Below are 18824 nucleotides of genomic sequence, written 5' to 3'. Positions count from 1 at the left end.
AAGCGTGCAGGAAATAATTCAGGAGGACATCAAATCAAAAGAATATAAGAGGGGGCTGGAGAGATGGCTCAGTAGTTAAGAGCACTGGTTGCTCTTCCAGAGGACCCGGGTCAATTCCCAGCACCCACATGGCAGCTGACACCTGTCTGTAACTCAAGTGCATCTGACACCCTCACACAGACACGCAGGTCAAACATCAACGCACATTAAAACAAAACAAAACAAAACCCAGAAAAAACCAAGAACCAAAGGGCCAAACAACCAGTTGACACCAGATGTCTCGACTCAATGCTTGTCCTTGAGTGTGTGTGTGTGAGATGTGAGAGTGTGCCTGTAGGTAGAGGTGAGATGTCAACCTTGGGTGTCATCCTCAGAAACACTACCCACCTCTTGAGACAGGGATTTCCACTGGCCTGGAATTCACCATTGATGTCATACTGGCAGGCTAGTGAGCCCTGAGGCTCAACCTGTCTCTACCTTTCCAGCACTGGGATTACAGGCATGCACCGCCACACTCAGTGTTTTACATGAGTTCTGGGGGTCTAATTCACATCCTCGTGCTTGCTAGGCAAGTACATCACTAAAGCCATCCCTCAAACCAATCTTTCCTTCAAAGTGGCACTTGGGCTAAGACTTGAAGAATGCGTAGAAGTGAGGCAGTGTGAGGTGAAGGGCATGCCAAGCACCAGGGCCATGTTGAGAAGGCATTTCAGCGCTGTCAGGAAGAAAAGGCCAGTGTAGTTACAAGGTGGGGAACAGGGGGCAAATGAAGAAGAGAGGAAACCAGGCAGGGGCTGGACTACAAACCTCACAGTGCAAGGAAGGGATGTGAAATTGTACAGCAGAGTTCAGTGTGACTGATTCTAACAAGGAGTCACTTATCAAACTTAGCATAATAAAACCTCATTCTAGCCAAAACAACCTCAACAAAGAATAAAGCTGAAGGACTCACACTTTGAAGTTTCAGACTACAAAGCTATTAGAATGACGCCAACCTAAAATGGCTAACACAAAGACCGACTGTCCAGAGCAATGAGTTTATTTGGAAATTAGCAAGAGGCTGTGATCCAGGATTCATGTGCCATGACAGGGCATTCAAGGGGAAGCTTTTAAAGATGGAGGGCTGAGGAGATATTTAAATGGGCAAAATGCTTGCCTTGAAGGCACTAGCACCACTTTTCCACCCTCAGAATCCATGTTAAGGTGTGTGTGTGTGTGTGTGTGTGTGTGTGTGTGTGTGTGTGTAAACAGGTAAAAGCATCTACTGTGCAAGCCTAACAACCTGAGTTCAATTCCTCGAACTCACAGTAGAAGCAGAGAACTGACTTCCAATATTTTTTACCTCCATATACACTTGTTTATATTTGCACATGCGCACACACGCACACATAAATTTAAAAAGCAGTGCACATGCACACGGCATGTGTGTGCAATCTCAGCAAAGGGAAGTGGAGGCAGGCAGGACTCTGGCCACCTGTCTAACCTGCTTGGCTAATAAAAAGTGCATGGCACCAGAAGAACAACACACTTGGAGGTAGTCACCTGGCCTCTCAACACACATGCGCCCACATGTGCACTGGACTGACAAAAACTAGGGGAGTGTTTGCCTGAATGCATGAAGCCCTGGGACTCATCTCCAGTACCACATAAATCCAGCGTGGTGGCACATGCCTGTGATCCCTGCACTTAGGAGGTGGAGGAAGGAAAACCAGCCTTGCCTACATGAGAGCATTTCAAACAAACAAAAAGGTCACAGAACTGTGTAGAAAAAAGGTCAGTTTTTCTATATGTAAGTTTTAGTTCTTCTTCTTCTTCTTCTTTTTCTTCTTCTTCTTCTTCTTCTTCTTCTTCTTCTTCTTCTTCTTCTTCTTCTTTTTCCTTTTGGTTTTTCAAGACAGGGTTTTTTTTTTTTTTGGTTTTTTGAGACAGGGTTTCTCTGTGTAGCTTTGTGCCTTTCCTGGAACTCACTTGGTAGCCCAGGCTGGCCTCGAACTCACAAAGATCCGCCTGGCTCTGCCTCCCGAGTGCTGGGATTAAAGGCGTGCGCCACCACCGCCCGGCCGACAGGGTTTCTTTTAATGAAACTCTGGGATTTAAGGCATGCATCACTGTATCACCACTGCCTGGCTTGGTTCTTTTTTAAAGATTATTATTAATTTTGTGTATGCCTGTGTGCGTGTGTGTGTGCGTGTGTGCGTGTGCGTGTGTGTGTGTGTGTGTGTGTGTGTGTGTGTGTGTGTGTTGTGTGTGTGTGCAAACAAGCACACACATGATTGCAGGTGCTGGAGGAGTCTAGATGAGGGTGTTGGGTCCTCTGGAACTACAGTTACAGGAAGTTGTGAGAGCTGCCTGACCTGGGTGTCAGAGCAGAATGCAAGTTATGCAAGAGCATAACTTCTGAGGCATCTCTCTTGCTCCTACTTTTTCTTTTCAATGAAGGGAAATTTGAGGGAAAACACAATGCTTTTCATGGAAAACAAGAAGGTGGATTTAAGTCGGAGGCCATGGCCCTATATTTTCCAATCACTACATAATGTTTCTGATCAAACAGTACTTACAGGCATGAGTCCGGTGGTAATGAACGAAGTTGAATGATAAATTTTGCTGATATTGACAGAGAAATGATCCTGGGGAAAAAAGCTGTCATGTCTATTTTACAAACTAATGAAATTTTCAAAATAATTGAAATCTGGGCAAAGGGCGTTCGACTCCATGAAACAGAGCAGAGCTGATTTTAGGGGCTTTAATAATGGTTGCTCTATCTTTGGATTATCACAGGAGTGGCTGTCTAACACGCTCCATTTGTTTTAGGTTTGTATAAGCATACTATAGGAGAGCAGAGAAGTAAAACCAGCCAGAATTATTCTGAACAAGCAAGGCTTTTTGATAAAAACCTACACTTCATATGTTCAATTACATTTAACTTGCTAACTTTTGACAACTGTCAGGATACAATAGGTAACAGATGACTCAACGTCTTTCAAAATTACCTTCAAAATCAGCAAGGTGAAAGTCAACTGAAGGTGGGGATGTAGCTCAGTGGTAGTGTTTGTGCAGCATGCATGAGGCTTCTATATCCATGAGGGGGAAAAAACCCACTCAGTTGTAAAACAAAAACAAATGACTAGCTACCTCACTAAAATAAGAAATAAAAAGTATATCTTACCAAAAATTAACAAGGTGAGCTGGTCATGGTACCACATGCCTTTAATCTCAGCACTCAGAGGCAGAGACAAATGGATCTCTGGAGGCCAGCCTGGTCTACAGAGAAAGTTCCAGGACAGCCAGGGCTACAGAGAGAAACCCTGTCTCAAAAAATCAAAAAGAAAAAAAAAAAATTAACAAGATGGTCATGTCTACTATCCCAGTACTGAGAGGGCTGAGGTAGGAAGACGAGGAATTCAAAGCCATACTTAGCTTCAAGGCCATTCTTAGCTACAAATGGAATTGGGGCCATCCTGAGTTAGAGACTCTAGCTCAGAAAAGAAAAGGTTAACAAGGCTAATGTCTGCAGTATCTTCTACCATTACCAGTTTTCTACTAAAACGTCTCAACTCCCAGTTCTGAACATACTGACGAGTGCTAACAGTTTCTCCAACATACTCAGACACAGATCTTCCTGATCCTACATGTGACTTCTGCACACCTAACAGGCCATCAACCCATAATTCAGTTAGGACAGAAGGATCCCTTGGGCATGTTGTCCAGACAAAAACCCAAAAAAATCCAACAAGGGGTCTTTGGCTTCTGCACATTTTCACTAACTCATGAAGCTTGACTTCCTCTTTGGATGTTTCTCAAACTGGAAGACCACAGGTCCATACTGCAGCCCTGCTACAAGGGGCCTCAGGGTCACTCCACTTCACAGATGAACAATCTGAGGCTCAGGCAGTAGATTCTCCTCAGCACTACTCCAGAGCCAACCAAATCTTCAAATGTCCTTTTGCATTTCACCTTACATATTTCATTTACTCCAAAAGATGTTCAATCCCTACAGCCCAAAGCCTTTGTCTACACCTCACCTCCACCACAGCAGGTGGAGCAGAGAGCCAGCTCTCACTGTCTACGGCATCTCCAGCAAGCTTCCAAAAGAACCCATTTGGTAGCACCTTTCTCTAGATAAGAGAAAGGGTCAAGCCTGAGGTCCCTACACCTTGATGTTCTTCCTTCCAAAGCCTTGGCTAATAGCCCTTTAAGAAAGCACACGGCTGGGGATATGGTTCAAAGGGTAAAACCCTTGCCAGGCAAGTGTGAGAACCACAGTTTAGATCCCTAGAGTCCACACAAAAAAGGTGGCCAGGCATGGTAGCTACCTGTGATCTTAGCACTTGGGAAACAGAGACAGGGGTTCCCTAGGGCAAATTGGCCAGTTAAGACTAGTTCAATCAGTAAGGTCATGGTTCAGTGAGAGACCCTGCCTCAATAAAGTGCGAGAGACTGAGGAAGACACCATTGAGTCCAGGCCTGCACACACACACACACACACACACACACACACCCCAAAACAACAAACAAAAAAACAAACAAAAACCTGACATGGCAGGGACTGGAGAGATGCCTTAGTGGTTAAGTCTTGTATAATATTAAAGGACCAGCCTTCCCAGGGACTCAGAAGAGAAATGACAAACAACAGAACTATTTTTGGGAAATGAATCTAAGTACACCAAGCTCTTTGTCTCTCTACTTTATCCCTCTGGGATAAAATCCTATCTACACAGCTTCAGTCTGTACTCAAGCCTAGTTCCTTTCTGTTAATTCTCTCTACATTTATCTTCTGTCCCCTCTAAGTTCTATCTAATTCTCTCATCTTAGTTCTGCCTCATCTAGGTTCTTGTTCATCTAGTTCCTTCCCATCTTAGCTCCTCTCTCATCTTGTTCTTCCCCATCTGGCTCTTCCTCATTGTCCATCTCGTTCCTCTAGTTCCTCTTTTAGCCCTTCAATCTAGTTCTTCCCATCTAGTTGGTTCCTCTCTAGTTCTTACCCATCTAGTTCTTCTGTTGTCTTTTTTACTCTCTCTCTCCTCCTCTCAGTCTCCTTATTCTCTCAGTTCTCCCTAAGTCTCTCAAGAATCCAGTTATAAACCCAAGCAATAGCAATCCTCTCACAGAGCAAGGTCACCAGGCTTGAATTCTTACGGTGTCATAAAGGCAGGTAAGAACTTTCCTCAGGGAGTGACCACCAGGCTTTCTTTTACAACCAAAAAGGGGAGTGGTAAAGGAGGAGGCCAATAGAGAGCTAATGATTGGTTAGTACATCAAGAAGGGAATTTATATGCTCAATCTATATTCCTAGTAGTGGTTAGGTAAGAAATTAGGAGTCTATTAGTAAGGCTGTAAGGAAGGAGGGTCTCACCCTAAACTGCACAAGAAATAAAGCTATCCTCCTGACCTAGGAGAGAGGTGTTGTTTCATTTGGCCTTTTTTTTTTTTTTTCTTGATAGGTATTTTAGATAAATACACCGTTAGGAATTCTTGGAAGCACACACAGCATTCCAAGAAAAATCACTGTAGGAACCAGCTAATATATATATATATATACAAAAGCTAAAAGATCACCAAGACTTCTTAAGCCATGGCTTGACCTATGGACAAGTCCTTGACTTTTGTGATAGTAGCTGAATTCCATTACATTTTGCTGTGGCTTGCAGCAGTTAAAAGTCCATACTGTTTTTCCTGAGGACCTGAGTTTGACTTCCAGAAACCCCATCAGGCAGCTTCCAACTGCCTGTAACCCCAGCTCCAGGGGAATCTTACACCTCTGACCTCTGTGGGCATTTGCACTCATGTCCATACACATAATTAAAATAATAAAAATAAATCATTTTTAAAAAGACATGGAAAAAAAGACATGGAAGTAGGAGGGCTTGTTGGGAAGGTCAGAGAAGGAACTAAGAGAGGATAATGGGAGGGTATGATGAAAGATTATATATATATATATAGTGTGTGTGTGTGTGTGTGTGTGTGTGTGTGTGTGTGTGTGAAAGGCTAAGTCAATCAAAAAAAAAAGCACAGTAAAGACTGACCTGACAATTTCCTTTACACATCCTAATACTCCATACATGCAAGTGTATATGGACATCTGTGTGATGGGGCGGGGGGGGGGGGGCGGGGAGACCTCTTCCCAGGACCTTAAATGCTACATCATGTCTTTTCAAACAGAACCAGAACAGAACCCTAGGATGGTTCGTTTCAATTTTAGTCAAGAGAAAGAGAAAGAAGAGAAACTCTGTAGAAACATAACTTCAAACACTATTAATAGAAGTGCTCCCTGCAGCATGTGCTGTCTCTGCAGCCCAAATGACATCGACTGCTTAGAAAGACCTGAAAGCTTCTAGACTCAGAGTGTCACAATTTCTCTTTCCCTTTCTTCCTCTTTCATTGTTTATGTAGTGTTGGAGACCAAATGAAAGGCTTCACATGCTGGGCAAGCATTTACACTCACTCCCCAAAATCTTTGCAAAATTTCCAAAGTCATTCTGCTAATTAAAAACAGCATTGAGCTGGAAAGATGGATGGCTCAGAGGTAAAGAGCACTGGCTGCTCTTCCAGAGAAACCAGGTTTGATTCCCAGCACCCACATGGTGGCTCACAGCTGTCTGTAACTCCAGTCTCAGGGAACCCCGCCCCTCTTCTGGCCTCCAGGGGCACTGCATGCATGTGGCACACAGACACGGAAACAGACAAAAAAACCAAACTCATAAAATAAATATTAAAACAGCACTGCCAGATGTGGCAGTGCACACCTTTAACCACAGCACTCGGGAGGCCAAGGCAAGTGTATCTCTCTGGGTTTGAGGCCCTACAGCAAGCTCCAGGCCAGCCAAGGCTATAGAGTGAGACCCTATCTCAAACAAACAAAGAAACAAGCAAGCAAAATGAACTCAAATAAAGAAATGAAAAAATAAAACCAGTAATGATTAGCCAGCAAGGTGACTTCCTGAGTAAAGGTGCTTGCTGCCACTCTGATGACCTGACTTCAACCCCCCAAACTCACATTAAAATAAGAGAGAACCAACTCCTACAGGTTAAATTGTCCTCTCACCTCCACAAGCACGCCATGGCACAAGCCCACCCACCTCTCCTATACACATACACATAATAAAAAAATGAAATTCAAATGCCACACTGTGCAACTTGAGGGAGTTGGTTGGTGTCAAGTGTCTCCACTGACCCATCTTGCTGACCCTGCTATGGATTCTGTAGTTGTTGTGCTGATTGGGGGAGGGGGCAATGTGTGGCTCAGCAGTTAAGAACACTGACTACTCTTCAAGTCCCAGAACATGGCATCTCATAACTGTCGTCTATAACTACAGTTCCTGGGGAACCTACCCCCTCTTCTGGCTTCAGTGGGCACCAGGCACTCATGTGATACACAGACATACATGTAGGCAAACCACCCATATGGATAACATAAAAATAAATAAATCTCCCATCTTCAACACAACTCCTAAACCTAAGGCTCAAGGATTAAGTGTAGAAGAGGGGGCAGAAACACTGTAAGACCAGAGGAACAAGAAGGTGCTGTGAGATTCCCTCTCCTAGAAATGCAAGAGAAGCTCCACCCATGAAATTGCACCAACAGGAGCCTAACCATGCTGTGAACAAGGAAGACACCAACGGATATGCTAATGTGGAAGGAGGCAAGCTCAGGAGGCCTCAACCCTAGACAAGGAACTCCAAGGATGGGATGGACCTGACTGGAGGCAGCAGACTTCAATAGGCCCTATGGTCATGAGCAGAGAGCTGGCCAGGCATTAACAACTGCCCCTAACATCCAGGATACATTTTAGGGGCCGGGGAGCACAAGCTAAACACTCAAGCACTTTTGAAAGTTCAAGTTAAATGAACTAATGTCTGGGAGTTGTGTTAAGAACATTGGAGGGGCCGGGCTGTGTTAGCACACGCCTTTAACCTCAGCACTTGGGAGGCAGAGGCAGGCGGATCTCTGAGTTCAAGGCCATCCTGGTCTACAGAGTTCCAGGAGAGTCAGAGCTACACAGAGAAACTCTCTCTTGGAAAAACAAAAACAAGCAAACAGACAAAAGAACACTGAGGTCAGGTGGGTGGAGGAGAGCATCTAACAGGAGACTGGTGAGCTGGCTTGCTGAAACTTAGCAAGGATCTGAGGGTTCAATAGAACAATTCATTTTAGAATACATATGTCATTTGTCAAAAGAAGCTAGAATGGGGCAGCGAAATGGTTCAGTGGAGTGGGTAAAGGTACTTGCCACCCAGTGGTGCAAGCTTATGCCTTCCTATCAACTCTGTAAATTCTAGATTGAATCAAGACAAGGAAAAGTAGACAAGAAGAGGGCACCGAGATAGTCTAACAGCCAGTTGGTTACTAGAGATGGGGGAACTGAGCTTGGTCTGAATAAGACTTTCTTCGTCACCTGACTTTAGATAAAGCACTGAGTCATAGTTTTCTAATCCACAAAACAAGAGCAATGATAAACTCTTTCACAGTAATCAGAGGGGAAATTAAGAAAGGACGGAGCAGGGAGCAGAGGAAATGGAGCACACTTGCTGGGTTCTCCTTTTTAAAGAGCAGCTTCCAGGGCGCCCACACGGACTGGTCCTTGTGTGCCTTTACCTCCCAAGCAGGACTGGTGCCATGGAGCCTGCCCTCAGGACTACTCACACCAGTTCCAGCTTGTCAACAACCGCCTGTGCTTGCCTCCGGTGTTGTTCTCCTTTTCCTTTATCCATCCCTCGGGGACGTCTTCTCGAGGTGCTCTTTTTCCATCCTCCAGCCCCAAATCAACCACTTCCCCTTCTGCAACCTCAAACTACTGGGTGAAACATCTTGTGTCCACTCAGACAGACCACTGCATGTGGTTAGTTTACTCTAGTAGACTGCAATCTTTGTAAAAACCCATCATCATCCAGTATGCTGTAGATATGTGAATACTGGGTAAGGATAAAACCAAGAACCCACAGGTAAAAGAGATAAAGGAGTGAAGGGTCATTTCCTAAATCTTCTTGAAATACCTATAAAGTCATCTGAGACAAATGAAGCAAATATTCAAGAAAATAATCAAGAAGTAAAACAAAGAACTACAAGTAAACAGAAACAAAGTAATCTGAAAGCGATGAAAAGGTTTTGCAATTATAAACATTATCCTTTAAGGGTTTTTATTATTTTGATTTTATGTGTATGGGCGTGTCTGTGTACCACTTATGCCTTGGTGCCCAGGGAGGCTAGAAGAGAATGCTGGACCCCCTAGAACTAGAACTAGGCTTACAGACAGCTGTGAGCCACCATGCAGGTGCTGGGAATTGAACCCAGGTCCTCTGGAAGGGCAGCCAGTGCTCTTAACAGCTGAGCCATCTCTCTAGCCCTACTTGTTGGTAGTTCACTATCATCTTCTTCTTTTTGAGACAAGGGTTCTCTGTGTAACAGCCCTGGCTATCCTGAAACTCACCCTGTAGACCATGCTGGTCTCAAACTCAGAAATCCCCTGCCTCTGCCTTCTGACTGCTGGGATTAAAAGCATGCTCAATCACCATCTGGCCTATTTCTTCTTCTTCTTTTTTTTTAATCAACAAAGTAACCACAAAATTTATGGCAGGACCAGTAAGATGGCTCCGTGGGTAAAGACACTGCACTAAGCCCGGCAACCTGAATTCAATCCCAAGGAAGGAGAGAAGCAACTCCCTCAAGCTGTCCTCTGACTTCTGTACATTTGCACTGTGACATGTGTGCACACACAGAATGAAATATAAACACCAATTATCCCCAGCCTCGTGCCTGAGCTTTAACTTTCTCCACTCAGTTCGTTCACTATCCCAATGTGCAAATACACTCAACATTCCCTACTTAAAACCTTTCAGTGGGCAGTTCCTCTCGGAAAACAATCTCTAACTGAAATGTAAGGAAAGCTCTTTGGGATCCAGCCCCAGCCTGCATCTGCCTTGGTCTCTAACTCCTCTCACCACCAGCACTGGTCTCCCCTTCTCTCACCCAACGCTGCATGCCTACGTCAGAAGCATCTCCTAGTTGCTATTACAAGGCACCACGTCTATGTATAACCCCGACTCATCCTTTCAGTTCAATTCCTTAGTGTCATGTACTAATATCGATTATGTCACTCTGTTACATTACATGGTTAATTTGTCTGCTTTTCCAAAAAACTATGAGCTCCTTGAAAATAGGACTTTGTTATTTTTAAATATGAATATGTGTGTGCACATAAGTACAGTGTCCACAGAGACTAGGAGAACAACTGGAGATCCCCTAGAGCTGGAGTTACAGGTGACTGTGAGCCACCTGCCATGAATGCTGGGATCGAACTTAGATCCTCTGTGCTCTTAACCACTGAGCCATCTCTCCGGCCCCCAACTAATGCACTCTTCATCTATTAGTCTGTTACATTTGCCTGTGTCAACTCCCACTCCCACTGATGTATAAAACAATCTTACCTTTATTGTGATCACTTATGTTTAATATAAGAAATAACAAGGTGGGCTGTGCATATAATTCAGCCATTAAAGAACCTGCATGTAGCATCAGAACCTAGGTCAAGTTCATGCACTGTGGCATTGGAAGGGAGCACCAAAGTAAAAGAACATTTCTAAGAATAATTTTAGATGTGAAGAAACAGGCTCAGGAGGATGGTTTTCTTTATGCATCTACTTGGTAAACTGTTGGCCAAGCCAGGAGCCAGCTAGGTCTGACTTGGTATTCTGTAGTGCTTCCCAGACACTAGGGATGACATGAGCAAAAAGCCATGTGTGTGTTGTAAGAGAAATGAATTTCAGATTTTTGACATTATAAGCCTTTCATAAGCAAACAGTTCCCATTTTCTCTGGAGGAACCATCTCAAATACACTTAGAATGACGAAGGAAAGCCTCAACCGCACATACACTCTTTTACTTTCACGGGTGAGAAGCACAGCTTTGGCCTCTCCACAGATTGCACCTGGATGAACTAAAGGACGGAGAACTAGGTCTGGTCTTGAGGTAGCAGATCTGTATGGAGGCCAGAAAGTGCACATACAAGTAGCTCTGCCTTTCCTGTGTTTTGTTTTGTTAAGATTTTGTTGTTGTTGTTCTTGTTTGCAGTTTTTTGTTTGTTTTGTTTTGTTTTGTTTTTTGAGACAGGGTCTTACGATGTAACCTTGGCTGACCTAGAACTCACTATATAGACCTACCTGGCCTTGATCTCACAGAGATCCAGCTGCCTCAGCCTTCTGAGTGCTGAGAGTAAAGGAGTGCACCACCACGCCCAGCTAGGATTTTCTATACAAATTTATGTGCCTACATGAGTTTATGCATACCTGGTGCTTTCAGAAGCCAGAAGAGAACATCAAATCCTTAAATGTGAAGTCACAGACAGTTTGTGACCTGCCTGATATGAATGCTAGGAGCCAAACTCGGGTCCTCTGCAAAAGCATGTGATGGTTCGAGTAAGAATGGCCCCCAAAGGCTCATATAGTTGAATGCTTTAGTCCCCAGGGAGGGGCATTATTGAAAGGATTAAAAGGATTAGGAAATGCAGCCTTGTTGGACAAAGTGTGCCATTGGGAATGGGCTTTGAGGTTTCAAAAACCCATGTTGAGCCCAGAACCTCTCTCTCTGCCTAAAGATCGTGATGTAGCTTTCAGCTACTGCTGCATCATCTGCTTGCATGCCACCATGCTTCCTGCCATGACCATAATGGATCAAACCTCCGAAACTGTAAGCAAGCCCCCAATCAATGCCTTCTTTTGTAAGAGCTTGGTCATGGTGTCTCTTCACAGCAATATAACAGTGATTAAGACAAGCAGCACACGCACATAACCACTGAGCCATCTCTCCAGCCCTATCTGTTGTTATAATCAGTAAAATTTTTCCTTTGTAAAAAAGATTTCTTTGTTGTGTGTGTGTGTGTGTGTGTGTGTGTGTGTGTGTGTGTGCGCGCCCTTGAGCAGTGCCCTTGGAGGTCAAAAGAGGGCATCAGATCCCCTGCAGTGGGAGTTATAGGAGGTTGTGAACTACCCTGTGGGTGCTGGGAATCAAACCCAGGTCCTCTGGAAGAGCAGCCAGTGTTCTTAACCACTGAGCCATCTCTCCAGCTCAAGTGTACTTTTACTTATCGCAATCACTATCCCACATAAACTGGCTCTATACTTCTGTTTTGGGAAATTGCTGCCTCTAACCTACTTACTCATAGATGAAATTCTGTCATCTTCTTTTTGAAAAGACAGACATGAAAATGCTCATCAGAAACCATTACAATTACAATATTTAAGAGCAAAATGGAAACACCTTATTATTTTATCTTCTTGCACCTTTCTGAGGACTTCATGACAGAGGCCCATATACCTTCTCTAGGGTATGAAACATCCTTCAGTCTGGTACTGAACAAACAAAATGCAATCCATAGTAACGGTATCTTAACCGTAGACTGTTCTTGCCATGAGCTCAGACTCCTACATTTCAGTCAAACACAGAGAGCACACAAACAAACAGGGCCCACCATCTGCCGCAAGAGCTGGCAGGGAAGAAGACAGGACCCTCCACACATGCTATGACGGAATGATAAAAAGGTCACACAGGAGGTACGAACGGACAGAGGAGAAGTCTAAGGAAGAGTTAGGTCGATGGGCTGAGGAAGGGCAGGACGGAGGAAATGGCACTAGAGGAAAGGGTCCCTAACAGCCCCACTCTGGTGTGGAAGGACAATGCAGAGGAGGGCAAGAACACATATTGAGGGACTATTAAAGTTAACTCTCAGGGAACAGAAATAACGGCACAAAACGGAAACAGAAAAACAGATCTGTAGTATTTCAGAGTTGTCAGGGGCCTAAACAAATGTGCTAAATCATAGTGCATGAAGGGCTGGAGACATGGCTCAGTGGTTAAGAGCACTGGCTGCTCTTCCAGAGGTCCTGAGTTCAATTCCCAGCACCTACATGGCAGCTCATAGTCTGATGCCCTCTCGTGGTCTGCAGACATAACACCTGTATATATTAAAAAAAAAAAAAAACAAAAAAACAGACATATAATATGGGTTGGAGAGATGGCTCAGAGGTTAAGAGCATTGGCTGCTCTTCCAGAGGTCCTGAGTTCAATTCCCAGCAACCACATGATGGCTCACAACCAATCTGTAATGAGTGAGATCTGGTGTCCTCTTCTGGCCTGCAAGCATACATGCAGGCAGAACAGTATATACATAAATATTAAAAAAAATAAAATAAAACATAGTGCAAGAGCCCCTTGTCCTCCATAAACAGAAGGAGAGGCAGGAGGAAGCACTCCTAGGATGGTGGAACAGGGACTTCCAAAGTCTGCTCTTCATGAAAGTATAGAACACTGACAGAATGGTCAAGACCAGCTTTCTCAGAACTCTAAATATTCACCAAAGGCTTACAAAAATCCAAGGAATGTTTATACAAGAAAGAAGCCTGACTCTCGGCAAGCAGTGAGCACTAAAGCACTGTACCTTGCCTTACTTACTCCCTTTCTCCAGCTCTGAAGAACCTTGAAAACCAACAGCCTCATAAACATCTTATGAACACCGGGAGCCACTGACTGGGGCAGAACAGAACTGCAGCTCCCAACAAAACAGTGCCCTCAGAGAGCTGTCGCTACTTACCCTGTCAGGCGGCTCACTGACAAAGCTCCATTCTTAGGACTTCTCTTGGTTAGAATGGAATCAGCTCCCTTCATATGAATGGTCATATCCCAAAGCATTTGTAAAAATAATCAAAGACAACTACTTAATGCCACAGCTTCAGGCAATGGCAACCACAAATGGAGCAGTCAAGACTAAAGATTGGGGGAATGAGACATTCATAGAGCTTAGAAAAGTCCCCAAAATGTCATGGGATGTCTCTCAGCACTGCTTGACCTGATGTTCTGTACAAAGAGAAAATATGAACTAAGGCACAGTGGCAAACTGGTGGTACACAAAATAAGTGTATGTACGTGCATGCGTGCGCGCACACACACACACACACACTCTTCCAGGTTGGTGGAAGTGGGACTTCCAAAGTCTGGTCTTAATGGAAGTAACAAGAACCCTGACAATGGTTAGGATCAGCTTTCTCAGAACTCTGAAAATTCACCAAAGGCTTACAAATCTCCAGGGACTGCTTATGCAAGGGCCGACTCAGCAAGCAGAGTGAACTCTGTAACAGATACACCCCTGGGTTGCTCCTTTTCTCTTCAAAACCTGTTCCTTTTCTGGCATTTCCTAACAGGATGAATAGAAACATTATTTCTATTATTATTATTAGGACAGTTACCAAAGCCAGAAATGGAGAAGTCGTCTTAGGACTTGGGATGTAGCTCACATCAGTGCAGCGTGCTTGCTTAACATGCTCAAGACCCTGAATTTGATACCCAAGTCCCCCAAAGTCTCTATCCTCCAATCTACCCCCTCAGCCCTACTGGCCTCATCATCCGTACCCAGTGTCCTGTGGTGACCTCCATGAAGCCAGTAATGTCTCTCTCTAAATGATCTTCCACAATGCTACCAGGATCAGAAGACTCTTCAAAGCAGATTCTCCACACTGGAGAGAATGCTCTCCAGTCGCTGTTCTTGCAGAGGACCCAAATTTGATTACCAGCACATAAAGCAGCTCACAACCATCTGTAACTCTAGCTCCAGGGGATTTGACGTCCTCTTCTGGCCTTAACAGGCATTATACTCACGTATACACACTCACATACAGAAACACACACACAATTAAAAATAAATCTTTTTAAAAAATCTATTCTCATTCATGTGACCTGCCAGAGTGGAAGATGTAGAAATGGAAGCCCATCTTGATTTCAAAGCCCTACCCTTAGGGCAGAGAAAGAGGAAAAAGACACATAAACAAGCAAAAGCCACAATCACAGGTACTTTGGGCAGTAGACATTAAGCATAAGATAGCCCAGTGTGGTGGCTCATGCCTGTCATCTTAGCACTCAGGACCCTGAGGCAGGGGGATAGAGAAATGTTTCAGTGGGGTAAAGTGTTTGCACTCAAGCATGAGGACCTCAGTTCAGATCCCCAGAACCCATATAAAGCCAGACACAGTAGTGTGTGCTACAATTTCAACATTCCCACAGCAAGGTGGGAGGTGAGAAAAAAGGACCTCCGGAAGCTAGCCAGCCAGCCAGCATGATATGGTGAAGAAACAGAAGAGACCTTGCCTTAGGAAAACAAGATAGAAGGTGAGGACCACACACATGTGCACCCACACTCACACAAATATCCATAAAAGGAAGATAGATTGAAAGCTTTTTATAAGCAGGGGTGGGGGTGGGGGTGCACACCCTTAGTCTCAGCACTCGGGAGGCAGAGGCTGGTGGATCTCTGAGTTAGAGGGCAGCCTGGGCTACACAGAAAACTCTGTCTTGAAAAACCAAAAAAAAAAAAAAAAGGTTTCCTATAAACTAGACACACAATGGGCTATATGACTCCGGCCCATTCCGTTCCCTTTATTACACTTGGAATCCCCCAATTCACCTGCTGTCTCCCACCCCAGTCTTCAGGTAAAGGGTCAAAATCTTCTGGAGGCTGGAGAGATGGTTCACTGCTAAGAATGCTTGCTACAGTCACAAGGACCAGGGATGCCCTCTTCTGGCCTCTGTGCATACACTGGCACATGCACCCCCAACACACACACATGTGCACACACTCATACATACAGACACATACACACCTATAAATAAATCTTTTTTAAAAAAATCACTTCGGGGCTGGGCGGTGTGGTAGTGCACACCTTTAATCCAAGCACTTGGGAGGCAGAAGCAGGCGGATCGTTGTGAGTTCGAGGCCAGCCTGGAACTGTGTTCGAGGACTGTGTTCGAGGCACAAAGAGAGAGGTAGGGAAGAGAGCAAGTCAAAGAATCTCCAAGTACTCTAAGTAAAGCTGGGACTACCTTCCATGTGCTAGACCACTGTGTGATCCAGCAAGATCCAGGAAAGGCACTGAAACTACACAAAGAAATCCTGTCTCGGAAAAAAAAATCAAATAAATAAATAAATATCACTTTGGAAAAGCTGGGAAGATGGCTCAGTGGTTAAAAACACTTGCTGCTCTTCCAGACCACCCAGGTTCAATTCCCAGCACCCACACAGCAGGTCATATCCATGATTTGGCACAACCAATGCCTGAGTCAACTCTCTGTCCATGAAGAGAGAATAAGACCTGAGGTCACAATAGGATATATGACAGACCCAAAGCAAAGGGAAAAAATGATCCTGATATTTGTTTTTAAAGATTTATTGTTAATTTTGTGCATATAAGTGTGCATGTGTGTGGGGGTACATGCATGTGGGTGCAGGTGCCCCATAGTCCAGAAGAGGGCATCATATCTCCTGAGCAGTTGTGAACTGCCCAATATAGGTTCTGGGAACTGAACTTAGGTCCTTTTTAAGAGTAGTACAAACTCTGCACTCCTGAGCCATCTCTTTCTACAACTCCCTAGTTCTAAGAAGAAATGGATACACGTGGGCGTGTGCACACACAAACACACACACACACACACACACACACACACACACACACACTTAGAGGTCATGGGTACAGAGAAGACAGAAGGAGGGAAGAATAGACAGCCATATTTGTAATGTCAAGGTTATCCAGCAGAGATGAAAACTGAGACCTGAGATTCACCAGAAATGAGGACTGAATAAACATCTTTGAAAATCACAAATGTTCTGGGCATGGCAGTTTTTAATGCCAGCACTCAGAAGACAGAGACAGGTGGCTCCTCCTAGGAATGAGGACCCCTCTTCCTGAGATAAAAGGACAGATCAGAATCAAATAAGCATGAACAACAGGCAAAAATGAAAAACCCTTAAGAGTCCCAGGCCTAATACCCACCAATTTCTTCTGTTAAGCGGGAGGCACAAAGAGAGAGAGGTAGGGGGGAGAGCAAGTCAAAGGATCTCCAAGTACTAAGTAAAGCTGGGACTACCTTCCATGTGCTAGACCACTGTGTAAGCGATCATCAATGAGGAGTTAACACATTATGGGTACAGCTTACCTAAGGACAAATTATGATACTTGTTTAGATATACTTTACATCATTTCTTCTTAGGGTATAAGTGGCTCTTGTGGCGGTCACAGGACAACTTGCAGAAGCCAGGTCTCTCCTTCTACCAGGTTTTGGGCTCTGAGGATCTAACTGAGGTAGTCAGGTTCGGCAACTCCCTGAGCCGTCTGCTTGTCCCCAGCAATGTTTAAAGGATGGCTCTCAATTTGCTCACTGTGGCTCCCGCCTGTCATCCCAACCAGTGGGAGGCTGAAGCAGGACTGTTTGGAGTTCAAGGCTACACAGTCTGTTCTGGCCAATCTAGAACTAGTGTGAGGCCCTGACTCACATTGGAAGGGTGCTAACTGGAGCCACTGCTCGGAGGTTTGAGCACTTGTTGCTCTCCCAGAGGATGGGACTTCAATTCCCAGTACCCACAACCATCCGTGACTCCAAAACACAGGTCCCCAACGCCCTCTTCTGGCCTCTGGGGCACTAGGCACACACATGGTGCACACACATACCTAAAGACAAAACATGTATACGTATAAATAAAATATGTATAAAATAAAATTTTTATAAAAAAAGGAACTGGCATCAGGACCGTGGGAAATGTCTGAAGGGTCACATGTCGAGAAGAAGAAAAGGCAAGAGATGGAGGTTGACAATCAGGAGATTTAAGCAGAGGAGATGAAGGGTCTCCGGGGGAAAAAAAGGGTATGTGAACTACACCCCATGAAGGGGAGTCAGCAACTGACATGGAAGGGGGGGGGGGGCTCACGGTGGCCCATGCTCGTCATCATAGGACTTAGGAGGTAGAGGCACGAAGATGACCATCCCCCTGGGGCCAGCTAGACGGTGATTCCGAGGTCAGCCTGAGCTACAAAGTCTGAAGCCAGCCTAGGCTACTCAACGAGTTCGAAGAATGAATCGAGTTCGAAGCCAACACTGAGTTCAAGGCCAGCCTGGGCTACAAAGTGAACTGTCTCATAAAAATGGGGTGTGCGGGGGAAGAGTTTGAAGCCAACACTGAGTTCAAGGCCAGCCTGGGCTACAAAGTGAACTGTCTCATAAAAACGGGGGGAGGGGGCAGGGTCTCACATAAACGGGATAACGGTCTCCATCAGGCCAGGGATGCCGATGTGAGTGTGCGCAGGTGAGGCGGCGGACGGTGACCGGAGAGTCGGAATGCCTGCTGGGCAGAGACAGCAGCAGCAGCAGCGCCCGGGACTGCTGGGCAAAGGGAGCGGGGCGTACGGGCGGCCGGGGCGAGGGAGGAAGGGGCCGCCGGGATGAAGGATGGAAGATGGAGGAGGCGTCGGGGCTCGGCGCCGCTTACCTACGATGGCGGAGGCGCAGCCGTGCCGACGCTCCGGCATCTTGGGCTTCGGCCGTTTCTCCCGCCGCCCTAGCTGGTGGCCATGGCGCCCGCCCCGGGAGCGCGTCCTCACCGCCAGGCGACGGCCCTGCCCGGCCCCCGCCGAGAAGAAGCGCACCCGCGGCCGCCTCAGCAGCGACTGGCCGCGGTCCCCGCCTCAGCGCCCGCCGCCCGCCGCGTGGCCGCAGGATCTCACACGCGCCGCCATTGGCTGCCCCGAGCTCGGCCGCGCGATGTCTCTGCTTCTCTGATTGGTCGGGTCCGGGGGGAGGCGGGGTTTGGGAGAGAGCCGGTGGGGCAGGCGCTGAGGGGTGGGGTCTGACATCCGGGCCCAGCGTTTGGCCAACTGTCCGGAGGGGGCTCCCCTGCCGCTACCTGCAGGGGTAGTTTGTTGCTACAGCAACGGTGCGGGTGGCCTAACTGGATGGGAGCCAGGACAGGGTCCTGAGCTGGATGTCCAAGAAGGTCTTCATCTCTAAACTCAGGGAG

The 18824-nt window shown here is 45.8% G+C and overlaps 1 protein-coding gene across 4 annotated transcripts in view; it reads right to left on the bottom strand.

The window, feature by feature from the left end:
• The window catches only part of LOC131898645 (protein-tyrosine sulfotransferase 1), a 64366-nt gene extending 45860 nt beyond the window's left edge, over positions 1-18506 (bottom strand). For 2 of the 4 annotated variants that reach the window (XM_059249848.1, XM_059249851.1), the window contains exon 1: positions 18297-18506. The gene's annotated coding sequence lies outside the window, so the exon portion shown is untranslated. Of the gene's footprint in view, positions 1-4982; positions 5112-18058; positions 18193-18296 lie in introns of those variants that run through there. The other 2 variants (XM_059249850.1, XM_059249849.1) reach the window with 2 other exon arrangements.
• Positions 18507-18824: the final 318 nt, after the last annotated feature.

This window comes from Peromyscus eremicus, chromosome 23, assembly GCF_949786415.1.
Source record: "Peromyscus eremicus chromosome 23, PerEre_H2_v1, whole genome shotgun sequence".
Classification (NCBI taxonomy): domain Eukaryota; kingdom Metazoa; phylum Chordata; class Mammalia; order Rodentia; family Cricetidae; genus Peromyscus; species Peromyscus eremicus.
Note: the sequence above shows the minus strand (reverse complement) of the source record. Positions and strands in the feature narration are given on the sequence as shown.